A 14180-nucleotide genomic window follows, 5' to 3' on the forward strand; every position below is an offset into this window, starting at 1 on the left:
ACAACCACTACCATAACAACAACCACAACAATAACTGTAACATTGACAGAACTACAACCACCACTATCACCAGCACTACATCTTCCATCCTACAACATCGCATCACCAATAACACTATTAACACCACTACCACCACTACCAACAGGCTACCACCACTATCACGCCACCACATTAATATAAACCACTGTATCCACTTACCACCACCCATACCATTTTTGCAAAATTAACACCATAAATATCAACACTGCTGTAATGATATCCTTAAAACATCACCACAATCATCATCACCAACACAATGCAACATCCCTATCAACGCCCCATTAAAATCTCCACTGGAAAGCAACAATCACTACTACTAACTCTACTGCAACTACTACTACAACCAACGACCACCACCAAGGCCGTCACCAAGAACAACAAAATAACAACACCTACGCCTTCTAATGATTCAAGTCTGTTCAGAGAAGTCATTCTGTAAACATTGGCTTGTTATAAATCGAATGTAGTTTCACTTCGACGGAGACGTCTTGCGCATCAGACTCGAAGCAAGAGAGCAGTAACGACCGTAGTGGACGGTGGAGACATCTGTGAAGATTAAGTAATAGTTGAAATCATTATTGAACAATTTAAATATTTGCAGACATTCCTTGGTAGTTCAGTGGCATCAGTTGATAGTACCGACAACAGTGGACAGTGGTTAACGTTTTCAAACACAGTTGTTAGTGTAATCAGTAACAAAGGTAAGTTTTGTTTCGTTATATTCTGCTATGTGTTGGGACCTCAATGTTGCTCTTCTGCTTTCAACTATGACGGGGTAGATCCCAGTAATGTCATTGTACTTAGATCAGTTCAATGATTTTGCTTCAATGGTTTTGCCTCAAAAATAAGTTCTTTGTACCACATGTATTTAGTTATAACTTATTTAATAACCAGAAGTTTTAGTCAATATCTGAAGATCATTTATTCATAATCCACCTAATGTTAGAATTTTAATAAATATACTGTAACCTAATCAAAGGTCTAGTGTTCTGATTTCGAATCTCAACAACCAAATTGAACATCATTGTAAAAGGTACCAAATATCTCATCCTCTCCATCTAGTGTAAGGACCTAGCGTTGTAAGATTTCAAAGGCCTACATCCTTTCAGCACTGTATTAAACAATCTCAGAGATCCGAAACCTATATTTGTGAAATGTTTATCTGATGTACCAGATGAACCCACATGGCAGCAGGGAGTACTAGTGTTCACTTGCTTAATAAGTATTTTCCTTATTCATCACAGTCATAATCTCTCTTTTTCAAGTAAACATCACGTTAGTCCAACAACACAGAGAGAAGCAGGTTTTCAACTTTTACCTTCCCCTGAAATCAACAAAGAGATTTCAGAAAAGCAACCCTTCTATAAGCTTTGCAGTGAGTGAGTGAGAGAGAGAGAGAGAGAGAGAGAGAGAGAGATGGGGGAGGGAGAAAACATTGCAAACAATGAACGAAATAAACATGAAATGAAGAAATCGTATAAATAAAAGGGCGCTACTATACATTTATACGCTCCCGACTTTGTAGCCTCATGACATGCAGAACAATGGATACTTTTTAACAAAAGTATCTATAAATACATCAAAGATGTGAATTCAGAGTATATAGGGATTTAATGGAGAATTTGTTCCGATGGGATGGAGAGAGGAGTTTTGGAAAATTCACACGATCTTGACATTTTTCCCTCAAAGAGGTCCCGATGTATCTACGTTACGAAATGAAGGGGTGGGGGTTGGGGTTCGTTTTTAGGGTTAATGTTAGCGCCAGTTTTTGGGGTTAGTTAGAGTTAGAGAGTCATTACCCGTCCACACAGCGCACATTTAAAATGTTTTGTACGTAACACCTGTATTTAAGTAGTACCTATTTCTTTACTACCCACAAGGGGCTAAACATAGAGGGGACAAAAAAGGACAGACAAACGGATTAAGTCGATTATATCGACGCCAGTGCGTAACTGGTACTTATTTAATCGACCCCGAAAGGATGAAAGGATAAGTCGACCTCGGCGGAATTTGAACTCAGCACGTAACGACAGACGAGTATTTAAGTTGTACCCGTTAAGGGGCCTCTCTATTTAAGAAGTAGCAGTTTCACTTCAACATTGAAATTTCATTTGTGTCGATGCAGCACGAAGTCTTGCCAGTTAACAGCACACACACACACACACACACACATATATATATATTCATTGCCTTTCAATTGTGTGTATGTGTATCTATGTGTGCGCGCGAAGGTGTCACTGTTGAAGTCGCTCGTGCAACTTGTGTAAATATTTGTTTCTTTACTACCCACAAGGGGCTAAACACAGAGGGGACAAACAAGGACAGACAAACGGATTAAGTCGATTACATCGATCCCAGTGCGTAACTGGTACTTATTTAATCGACCCCGAAGGGATGAAAGGCAAGGTAAACCTCGGCGGAATTTGAACTCAGAACGTAGCGGCAGACGAAATACCCTATTTCTTTAATACCCACAAGGGCTAAACGCAAAGAGGACAAACAAGGACAGACAAACGGACTGAGTCCATTATATCGACCCCAGTGCGTAACTGGTACTTATTTAATCCACCCCGAAAGGATAAAATAAGTACAAAACAATAAGTACAAAATTAACTTTTAGTACTACTACTCACAGTAAGACAAACGCACACACACACAGAAGATACAATATCACTTACCGTTGTTCCATATGACTTTCGATTTTGTATCAGAATAACGAATTGAAGGGTAGTGATCTGAGTTTACCCACTGACAGCTACCTGGCGCCTCAATGATGACCAACCAGCCTCTGTCCCCTTCACAAACAATATTTATTGTTATATAGAAGCGACGTGTAAGACTACGGAGATAGAAAAAGAAAAAAAACTTGTTTGGGTTTCAGAATATGAAAATCTAAACTACTAGAAAACATACCATTATGTCTGCTATATGCAGTTAGATCAATCAGAATTTAATTAGAATAGCCATCTGGGTATCATACTTAATGTGTATATACACACTCGCGATAGACTATTTACTGAAGTATTTTTCCTGAAATAGCATGTATTATGGATTTGCTGTCTATCGGATAGACACCGAAATTCGTCCCAGCAGCGGCCAGTGAGAGCAAAAGATGTTATTTCAGGACACAAATATTGCAGTAACTGGCCTGTCGAGATTGTACATACGTTATGTATGCTACATAGATGTTAGAATGTGCAGTGGCAGCCCACTGGCCCGTCTATAGATTCCATTTCAAATGAGATCTATCTTACACCAAAGATGCGTTCGTAAGCACTCACATACATATAAACGACATATATACAGAAATACAGACATACGCAAACGCACACTCACAGGCAGACACATATGCACACACATACATACACACACACGCGTGCGCAGATTTGTGCAAATGTGAAAATGTAAGGAAAGGCAAAAGTACACACGAGGCATACAATTTAGCAAAAAATCTACAAAACGCTCGAACATATAAACGATAATATTTTCCCGTGTTGAACATCTTAGCAAAGCGCCAAGAAGCACAGGAGTGATTGTGTGGTAAGTAGCTTGTTTACCAGCCACATGGTTCCAGTTTCAGTCCCACTGTGTGGCACCTCTGGCAAGTGTCTTCTACTATAGCCTCGGGCCGACCAAAGCCTTGTGGGTGGATTTGGTAGACGGAAACTTGCCCATGATGCCACGCAGTGGGACTGAACCCGGAACCATGTGGTTGGTAAGCAAGCTACTTACCACACAGCCCCCTGCAATAGAAATGAACATGTAGACACGTACACACATGCACATGAATACATATACGCACACACTCTCTCTCTCTCTCTCTCTCTCTCTTTTTACTCTTTTACTTGTTTCAGTCAGTAGACTGCGGCCATGCTGGAGCACCGCCTTTAGTCGAGCAACTCGACCCGGGACTAATTTCTTTGTAAGCCCAGTACTTATTCTATCGGTCTCATTTGCCGAACACACCATCAATGCTAGGGGGACAAACACAGACACACAAACACACACACACATATATATATATATACATATATACGACAGGCTTCTTTCAGTTTCCGTCTACCAAATCCACTCACAAGACATTGGTCGGCCCGGGGCTATAGCAGAAGACACTTGTCCAAGATGCCACGCAGTGGGACTGAACCCGGAACCATGTGGTTGGTAAGCAAGCTACTTACCACACAGCTCCCTGCGCCACACGTTAGCACTCGCATAATGAAAAATAATTGGATCAAGTTAAAGTGATCGAGATACTTTAAAATATATTTCTTTAGTTGTTAGTCTAATTTCCACTCATTTTTATTACATCCTTCCTTTGAGCAAATCGAATCTGTATAACCTGCAAATTAACGATTTTTATTTATCACTCACCTAATAAGTATCTTACCATCCATAAATGTATCAAATAATATATATTTAATTACCCTTCGCTTGGAAATTTCCTTTGGTAATGTTATGAAAACATAGGATCTCATAGTTTTCCATTCCAAGCTGCATGACGCAATGTGGTAACAATAACAAACTTCTGCTACTAAAATACACCTCCTAATACACAAATAATCCATGCTTTTTTAGCCCCATTACACGCACATTGTATGTGTTTTTGCGTCTGTGTATGTCTGTGTGTATTTCACTCCTAGCACTTGACAAATGGTTTCCTTGTGTTGATGTCCCCCGTAACATAGCGGTTCGTCCAAAGAAATTGATAGAATATATACAAGAGTATTAGTTCTACTAAACCCATGGCCATAGTCCAATGACAGAAGCAGGCAACATATCATATAATATATATATATATATATATATATATATATATATATATATATATATATATATATATATATATATATATATATATATATATATATATATATATATATGTATATATATATATATATATACGAAAAAACAAGTCAAAAATAGAAAATGCTAAGATGATTTTATAGTGAATCTTTCAGTACCGGTTTCGGTCATTTTGAGACCTTTTCAACTGTAACGATTAAATAATTAAATTTAGAAAAATTAGAAGAAAAGTTTTTTTAAAAGAATATTTCTGTAGTAGTGTTCAGATATAAGTAGCATTCTGCCTTTCTCTGACTCCCTTGTTTGCACTATATATATATATATATATATATATATATATATATATATATATATATATATAGGGAGAGTTTACGAAAAAAAAGACGAAGATAGGTGGTGTACAAAACAAACAGATGTATTAGTATAACGCTCAGGAATTGAAAAAGTCTTTTACGTTTCGAGCCTACGCTCTTCTACAGAAAGGGACACAGAAAAAACAAGGAGAGAAAAAAATGTGTGTAATGACTAACGATCTATCATATATATATATATATATATATATATATATATATATATATAAACGGCTGCTAGATAAATCAATGCCTGCTAAATAGAGTTAATAGAATTAATGAAAACTAATGCTTCTACCCACCAAAATGTGTAGCAGTCTATCCATGAGAGAAAATATCGAAACGTTAAGTTTAGTTGTCAGATATATATCAGAAAAACACACAAATATAAGTCTTCTTAACTTCCTTAACTCCATGTAGAGTACAGGACACCAGTAACAGATCGCTATAGGCTGGTAAATTTGGCAATGAATTGCAGTTATCCCCAGGTCTAGCCATCAACCATTTCTTCAGTTTCTGTTGAGCTTTTCCATGTTTTTTTTTATCTGTCACGCTTCTGCCTTCCTTGTGATATTCATCGGACGGCTTGTCTTGTAAAATCAGAAAGATGTTTCCGTTCGATGTGTCCTAGCTAACCTCATTCCTTGCTCCTGAAAGCCATTATAGAAAGCCATTCAAATTCATCGGCGTGGACGAGGTAACAGGGATATACTTCCGAAACAGTACACAATCTATTTTAACAATTGATATCGGACACGTTAAAAGATATTCTCTTGCATTTTATGACAAATAAACACGCAAATGCACTGGCTTCTAACGCTTTCCATTTAACTTACTTACAGACATTGAAACATAGCATGGACAGTTTTCCCCAGTCTCACACTACACGTCTTTACATGCATCACGGCAATTATCGGTGCTATATAATTAGAAAGATTATATATAGATGTATATATATATATATATATATATATATATATATATATATATATATATATATATATATATATATATATATATATATGTATATATATTGATAAAAATGGTAAGACAACAAAAGAATGAAAGAGACCTCGATATTATGTCAATAGAGGAACTTATCTGAAAATATAACATGTGACAAGTTTCGGATGCCGGCGGCGTGGATTTCCACCTCGGCATCAGAAACTTATTATTATTATTATTATTGTTGTTGTTTTTGTTATTGTTCAGGTTACTGCTTGTAATCGAACTCGGAACCTTGGGGTTAGTAGCCCGCGCTCTCAACCACTACGCCATATGCTCGTATAGAACTGTATAATTTTTCTTGTTTTTTCCCTCCAATCATTCTAATATAATTAGTACTTAATCAAGAATACATTACAAACTTTAGCTCATTATCGCAGTGGATAATCGATACTTACCGTAATCTATTTCCTTTAACTCTTAAACCCAAAAAGCACAGGAGGAAGAACCACAACCGCAGCATCACGCCATAAAGTCCTGAGCTGACTTACAACTGCAGCAATTTCGAACGTACCTGCCTCTCTTGCATTGCCTGTGTTTAACCACGAGCATATCTGCAGAGAATGAGGACCAAATCCTTCAGAAATTTTCCTTCGCGAAACAAAACCAAGAAGAAGATTAATTCACTACGAGTACAATATTCCATCATATCTTCTTTTACTTATTTATACTCTTTTACTCTTTTACTTCTTTCAGTCATTTGACTGCGGCCATGAAAGAGCACCGCCTTTAGTCGAGCAAATCGACCCTAGGACTTATTCTTTGTAAGTCAAGTACTTATTTTATCGCTCTCTTTTGACGAACCGCTAGGTGACAGGGACGTAAACACACCAGCATATACAACTTATAAACAAGGGCAAAAGAAAAAAAAATTCTAATGTCTAATATGCCGAAAAAGTACAATATGTCAACAACCATATAATTTATCACTATTAACATCGCTTGACAACCGATGCTGGTGTGTTAACACGCGTTTCGATATATATATAATATATATTATACATATAATATAATATAATATAATATTAATATATATATATATATAATATAATATAATATAATATAATATAATATTATATATATATGTATATATATATATATATATATATATATATATATAATATAATATAATATAATATAATATATATATATATATATATATATATATATATATATAATATAATATAATGTAATATAATATTATATATATATATATATATATATATATAATAATATAATATAATATAATATAATATTATATATATATATATATAATATAATATAATAATATAATATAATATAATATAATATAATATAATATAATATATATATATATATATATATATTTATATATATATATATATATATATATATATATATATATATATATTTATATATATATATATATATATATATATATATATATATATATATATATGCATACATACATATATACGACGGGTTTCTTTCAGTTTCCGTCTACAAAATCCACACACAACTCTTTGGTCAGTACGAGGCTATAGTAGGAGACACTTGCCCCCAAGTTACCGGACAGTGGGACTGAACGTAGAACAATGTGATTGGGAAGCAAGCTTCATACCATACAGTTTCTTCTGACCACACATTGACAATAGGTTTATAAGTCAGATCATATCGATCACAACACATCGTTAGTTATTGATGTCTTTGATCGCATGAAATAACGAAAGGAATATCGACCTGTGGAAGCTCGTAAAAAAACTTTGTCGTAACGATTGACGTGACAGGATTCTGCTAAATATATTTTCACACACACACACACACACACACACACACAAAAACACACACACACACAAACACACACACACAAACACACACTCACAAGCACACACACAAATACACACACACACACAAACACACTCACACAAACTCACACACACAAACACACACTCACAAGCACACACACACACACAAATACACACACACACAAACACACAAACACACACACACAAACACACGCACACACACACAAACACACGCATACACACACAAACGCACGCACGCACACACACGCACACACGCACACACACACACACACAGACACACGCATACACACAAACACACACACACAAGCACACACACACACACACGCGCACATATACGCACACACACACACACACACAAACACACGCATACACACATACATATGCACGTACGCATATAAGATTCCTCTCTTTCACCATGTCGATTCACGTTCGATTCGACATGCGAAACCTGTTAGTCTTTGGGATGACTGCGTGGATAAGAAACTCAATTTCTTAGTAATCACTTGGTCCCAGGTTCCCTCCCACTGCCTGGCATGCATCATCTAATATAGCATCGCGGAGTGGGGGCCACCAGTGTCTTGTGAGTGAATTATATGCGGAAACTGTGGGAAAACCATCGTGTGTATATATATATATACTGATATATATATATATATATATATATATATATATATATATATATATATCGTAGTAAACACATAAACGCGAAACAGGGTGGAAAAAAGAGTACTCAAATACCAGAGGTAGAGTAATATGCTTTTGTTGAATTTCTGCTGCTTTTAAATAAAGTATATATATACAGTATATATATATATATCACTATATCAATATATATATATATATACACACACGCTGAGTTTTCCCACAGTTTCTGCATATCAAATTCACTCATATGTGTATATATATATATATATATATATATATACATATATATATTCACATGTATATAACCCCCCACACGCGCACACACACACACATACATCAACACACAACTTCTCTCTCTCCCTTACAAACAAACTTTCGCTTGGCTATAGCTAGAAGGGACTTAGCTCATGTAAGCAACCTTCAAAATTGGTAAAAGCTATGGCTGAACATAGATTTTTACCGGTATCCGCGGATTCCTCGGGAAAAAAATAAGCTGACAAAACCCAGGTAGGATGTTGACGAATGTTCCCCTAAAATTGGAGCGACATGCGTGCTAATTTGTGGACGTGCATAAACTACAATCACGTACACACACACACACACACACACACACGCACACACACATCATGCTTTTTATAGATACAGATTATCAAAGTCGGGAGTTAAGTCCAAGTAGATATATAGTATATAAATATTTTTTGTAACTAAACACTTTCAAACTTCGGACACTGGTAGAATGTGTCATATAAAACATCTTTTACTCTTAGCATTTTTTGAGAAAAAAACTTATATTTACGAAGCTATTTCACGTTAAATTTCAACCAATCAATGACGTGTATTCAGCCGAATAAAATTACTGCTGTTGTTTGACAACAAAATCTTCCGGTGGTGTATCTTTCGTTTGTCGCTGTTATTCATGACAACCCTAACCCTAAAGCTTTAGCCTTAACCCTAACGCTAACCCTAAAACCCTACCCCTAACCCTAACCCTAAAACCCTAACTCTAACCCTAAATCCTTAAAGCTAAAACCAATACAAACGCACGAACGATGTCATAAATAACAGTGACAAACGGAAAATACACCGCCAATAGTTGTTGTTGACCATCAACGGCAGTAATTTTATTCAGTTGAATGCACGTCATTGATTGGTTGAAATTACCGAAATACGTCTATTGAAAGTGTTTGGTTACAAACAATTATTTTTTAAATCTGTTGGTCAAAGGCTAAAGGTCTCTTACTTTAACTATGGTAGTAATTTAACATTTCTAAATTTTATTTTATATAATGGAATTTAGAAATGTTAGCTTATAATAATATACGATATTTTAAGTAAGGAATACAATTAGTAAAGATGATTTGGTTTACTGAACATAATAAAGTCATCCATATTTTTGCTTGTATGCTAATGCTAAGCGTAATAGTTTAGACTAGCTGGACCTGTGAAAAATACACGGAAAACATTAAAAATATAAGCATCTGTAAGCAGTGTCCTGGTGCCATGAGAAATGTTTGTATATTATGGCCGTCTTTTGAAGGCGGCGAGCTGGCAGACACGTTTGCGCGCCGGGCGAAATGCTTAGCGGTATTTCGTCTGTGGTTACGTTCTGTGTTCAAATTCCGCCGAGGTCGACTTTGCCTTTCATCCTTTCGGGGTCGATAAATAAAGTACCAGTCTCGCACTGGGGTCGATGTAATCGACTTAATCCGTTTTTCTGTCCTTGTTTGTCCCCTCTATGTTTAGCCCCTTGTGGGCAATAAAGAAATATATATTATGGCCGTCTGTCTTTGCGTTCTGAGTTCAAATTCTGCCGAGGTCGACTTTGCCTTTCATCTTTCGGAGCTCCATAAATTAAGTACCAGTTGTGTACTGAGGTCGATGTAATCAACTGGTACAGTCACAACATAAATTTCAAGCCTAGAAAAGTATATTGTGATAATTACAGAATGTAGAAAGTAATGTAACACCAACGACTACATAATCCAACCAAAATATCTCAGATACAAAAACGTAAACGGAATCACTATTTAACCTTAAAATACATCGTACGTATTCAAAGAACCTTCTTGGTTTCGTGTTACGGAACGTTTTTCTGGTATTCTTTTATTCTTCTACTTGTTTCAGTCAATTGAGAGTGGCCATGCTAGAGCACCACCCTTTAGTCGAAGAAATTTACCCTTGTACTTATTCCCTGTAAGCCTGGTGTTTATTCTATCAGTCTCTTCTGCTGAACAGCTAAGTTACAGAGACGCAAACACACCAACACCGGTGTGAAGCAAGGGTTGTGGTGGGACAAACACAGACATAAACACACACACACACACGCACACACACACATATATACATACATACATACATACATACATGCATACATACATATACATGATGAGCTTGGTGGCAGTGGTGATGCCGGCTGGGGGGATTTTGTGGTTTGCTGGTATGCCGAGAGATCCAGAGGGTCACACATGCATGCAAGCACATACACAAACACATACCTAGGGACAGAGACAGACAGACAGACAGACAGACTATCTTAAATTATAATTTATTTCAAATCCGCAAACATTCTCCATCTTGTCATTTCAGGATTTTATCTCTTCCAGGGTTTCTCCCCCTTACTCTCTAATATTTCCTCGTCTTCAGAAATACCTTCTGATGCATTTTCCCCTTACATATTAAACTCCCTTCTGTTTCTTTTCAAATCTCTCTCCTATCTCTCTCTCTCTCTCTCTCTCTCTCTATTTCATGCCATTTCTTTCCTCCTTCTAACTCCTTCCGGTGAACAAGAATATCGCAGTTTTCCTTCATTCAGCAAGAAGTGATGGAAGTGATGCTGTTAACCCTTACAACAATCCTGGCTGTCACCTCAGGTCTGGGAATTAATGAAGCTAACTACAAACGTTTGGAACCTGGTTATTCCTATGATTATACTGAGACACCTCTAACACAACCACAATTCCCCACCGCAGGAAGTCGACTGGAATGTGCCGCCATCGCTCTAAACAGCCAATCAGAAGTTTTCACTTACAACAGCGTCAGCCGTGTTTGTAAGAATTACTCACCGAAAGATATAATAACAGTCGTCAACAAGACTAACATCAACGAGATTGCCTTCTATAGATGTAAGTGATGCTTCTTTTTCTGTTTTTTTTTTTTGCCCGAGGTAAGATATAATTAACAGTTTAACACTGAGGTCAATGTCATCGACGTCCTGCTCGAAATTGCTGACCTTGTGTCACAATTTGAAATCAGACCTAAACTCTGCCAGACGCCAACCTGGAATTTCATGATCTCCGGATTGGCTTAGAGGTACTACAAAGTTTCCAAGGCCAACCTGAAGGTAATTATGGTTAAGGGTGCCTCACTATTCCCTCGTCGAAAGTGGACAACCGGGTGCAGTTTAACTTTATACATATTATTATTGTTATCATTATTATTATTATTATTATTATTATTATTATTATTATTATTATTATTATTATTATTATTATTATTGAGTGAGAGAGCTGTGCATGCCATCAAAGTGACACTGGGGTACAAATATACGAAGCCCAGTATACCCATCATGACTACCCGTCTGTTAAGGGTACACCAGGCACATGCATCACAACAATATGTGCGAGACATGATGATCTCATATCAAGATAAACAGCACATGACCTTGTAGGTGGGGCCCAATTAGAATTTTCTTCTGGTCGAGTAAGCCATCCTGCTCAAAAGGTCCCTGAGTAAGGGTTGTTTAAGGATGTTGAACGAAACACCAGTGTTTCCAGAGGTGACTTATTCAAACCCCAAAGAATCCCTCTCAAGACATGGCTATGATGCTCCCCCACTACTTCTGCTCGTGATCAGATTTGCACATATCGTCAGCCACTAAGGGACATGCTCAACTGGTTAAGGTCAAACAACTGACAAGCAAATCTGTGGTATTGAGCAGAATATTTGCTGTAGCCCATCTTTTATACCAAGACAAAACAATGTACATGATAACACTTCCAATCAGTGAAGATCAGAAGCCATGAGAACCTCTGCCTGGTACTGCATCATTTATTATTATTATTATTGTTATTATTATTATTATTATTATTATTATTATTATTATTATTATTATTATTATTATTATTATTGAGTGAGAGAGCTGTGCATGCCATCAAAGTGACACTGGGGTACAAATATACGAAGCCCAGTATACCCATCATGACTACCCGTCTGTTAAGGGTACACCAGGCATATGCATCACAACCATATGTGGGCGACATGATGATCTCATATCAAGATAAACAGCACATGACCTTGTAGGAGTAAGACATCCTGCTCAAAAGGTCCCTGAGTAAGGGTTGTTTAAGGATGTTGAACGAAACACCAGTGTTTCCAGAGGTGACTTATTCAAACCCCAAAGAATCCCTCTCAAGACATGGCTATGATGCTCCCCCACTACTTCTGCTTGTGATCAGATTTGCACATATCGTCAGCCACTAAGGGACATGCTCAACTGGTTAAGGTCAAACAACTGACAAGCAAATCTGTGGTATTGAGCAGAATATTTGCTGTAGCCCATCTTTTATACCAAGACAAAACAATGTACATGATAACACTTCCAATCAGTGAAGATCAGAAGCCATGAGAACCTCTGCCTGGTACTGCATCATTTATTATTATTATTATTATTATTATTATTATTATTATTATTATTATTATTGAGTAAGAGAGCAGTGCATGCTATCAACGTGAAACTAGGGTACAATTATACTAACTCATCATACCTATCATGTCCACCCGTCTGATAAACTTTAACCGGGTACTTGCAACCCAATCATATGTGCATGACATGGTGCTCTCATATCAAGATAAACAGCGCATGGCCTTACAGTTGGCGCCCAGTTATTCTTCAGGTCAAGTAGCCCATCCCGTTCAAAAGGTCCTTGAATAAAGGTTGTTTAAAGATGTTTAACGAAACACCCATGGCTATGATGCTGCCCCACTATTTCTGCTCATGATCAGAAATACACATACCGTCAGCCACTAAGGGACATGATCAACTAGTTAAAGTCAAACAACTGATAAGCAAATCTGTGGTATTGAGCAGAATATTTGCTGTAGCCCATCTTTTATACCAAGACAAAACAATGTACAGTTAAGATCAGAAGCCACGAGAGCCACTGTCTGGTACTGCATCAGAGCATTTATTATTATTATTATTATTATTATTATTATTATTATTATTATTATTATTGTTGTTGTTGCTGTTGTTGTTGTTTTTGTTGTTTTTGTTCTTCTTTTTGTTCTTCTTCTTTTTCTTCCTCTTCTTCTTCTTCTTCTTCTTCTTCTTCTTATTATTATTAATATTATTATTATTATTATTAGTATTATTATTATTATTATTATTATTATTATTATTATTATTATTATCATTATTATTATTATTATCATTATTATTACTATTATTTCAGATAGTCAATGGATCAAAGTATATGCCTTATCGATGGGACTTGGTTCGAAAGTCTATGAATCATTTTTGAATGAAGGAATTCCT

General features: G+C 36.4%; 1 protein-coding gene across 1 annotated transcript in view; it reads left to right on the top strand.

Annotated features, from left to right (window-relative positions):
• The first annotated feature begins 537 nt into the window (after window positions 1-537).
• LOC118761915 overlaps window positions 538-14180 on the top strand; it is a 116305-nt gene continuing 102662 nt past the window's right edge. Inside the window, exon 1 of the mRNA XM_036500120.1 lies at window positions 538-740. The gene's annotated coding sequence lies outside the window, so the exon portion shown is untranslated. The remainder of the gene's footprint in view (window positions 741-14180) is intronic.

Source organism: Octopus sinensis, unplaced genomic scaffold, assembly GCF_006345805.1.
Source record: "Octopus sinensis unplaced genomic scaffold, ASM634580v1 Contig18722, whole genome shotgun sequence".
Lineage (NCBI taxonomy): Eukaryota > Metazoa > Mollusca > Cephalopoda > Octopoda > Octopodidae > Octopus > Octopus sinensis.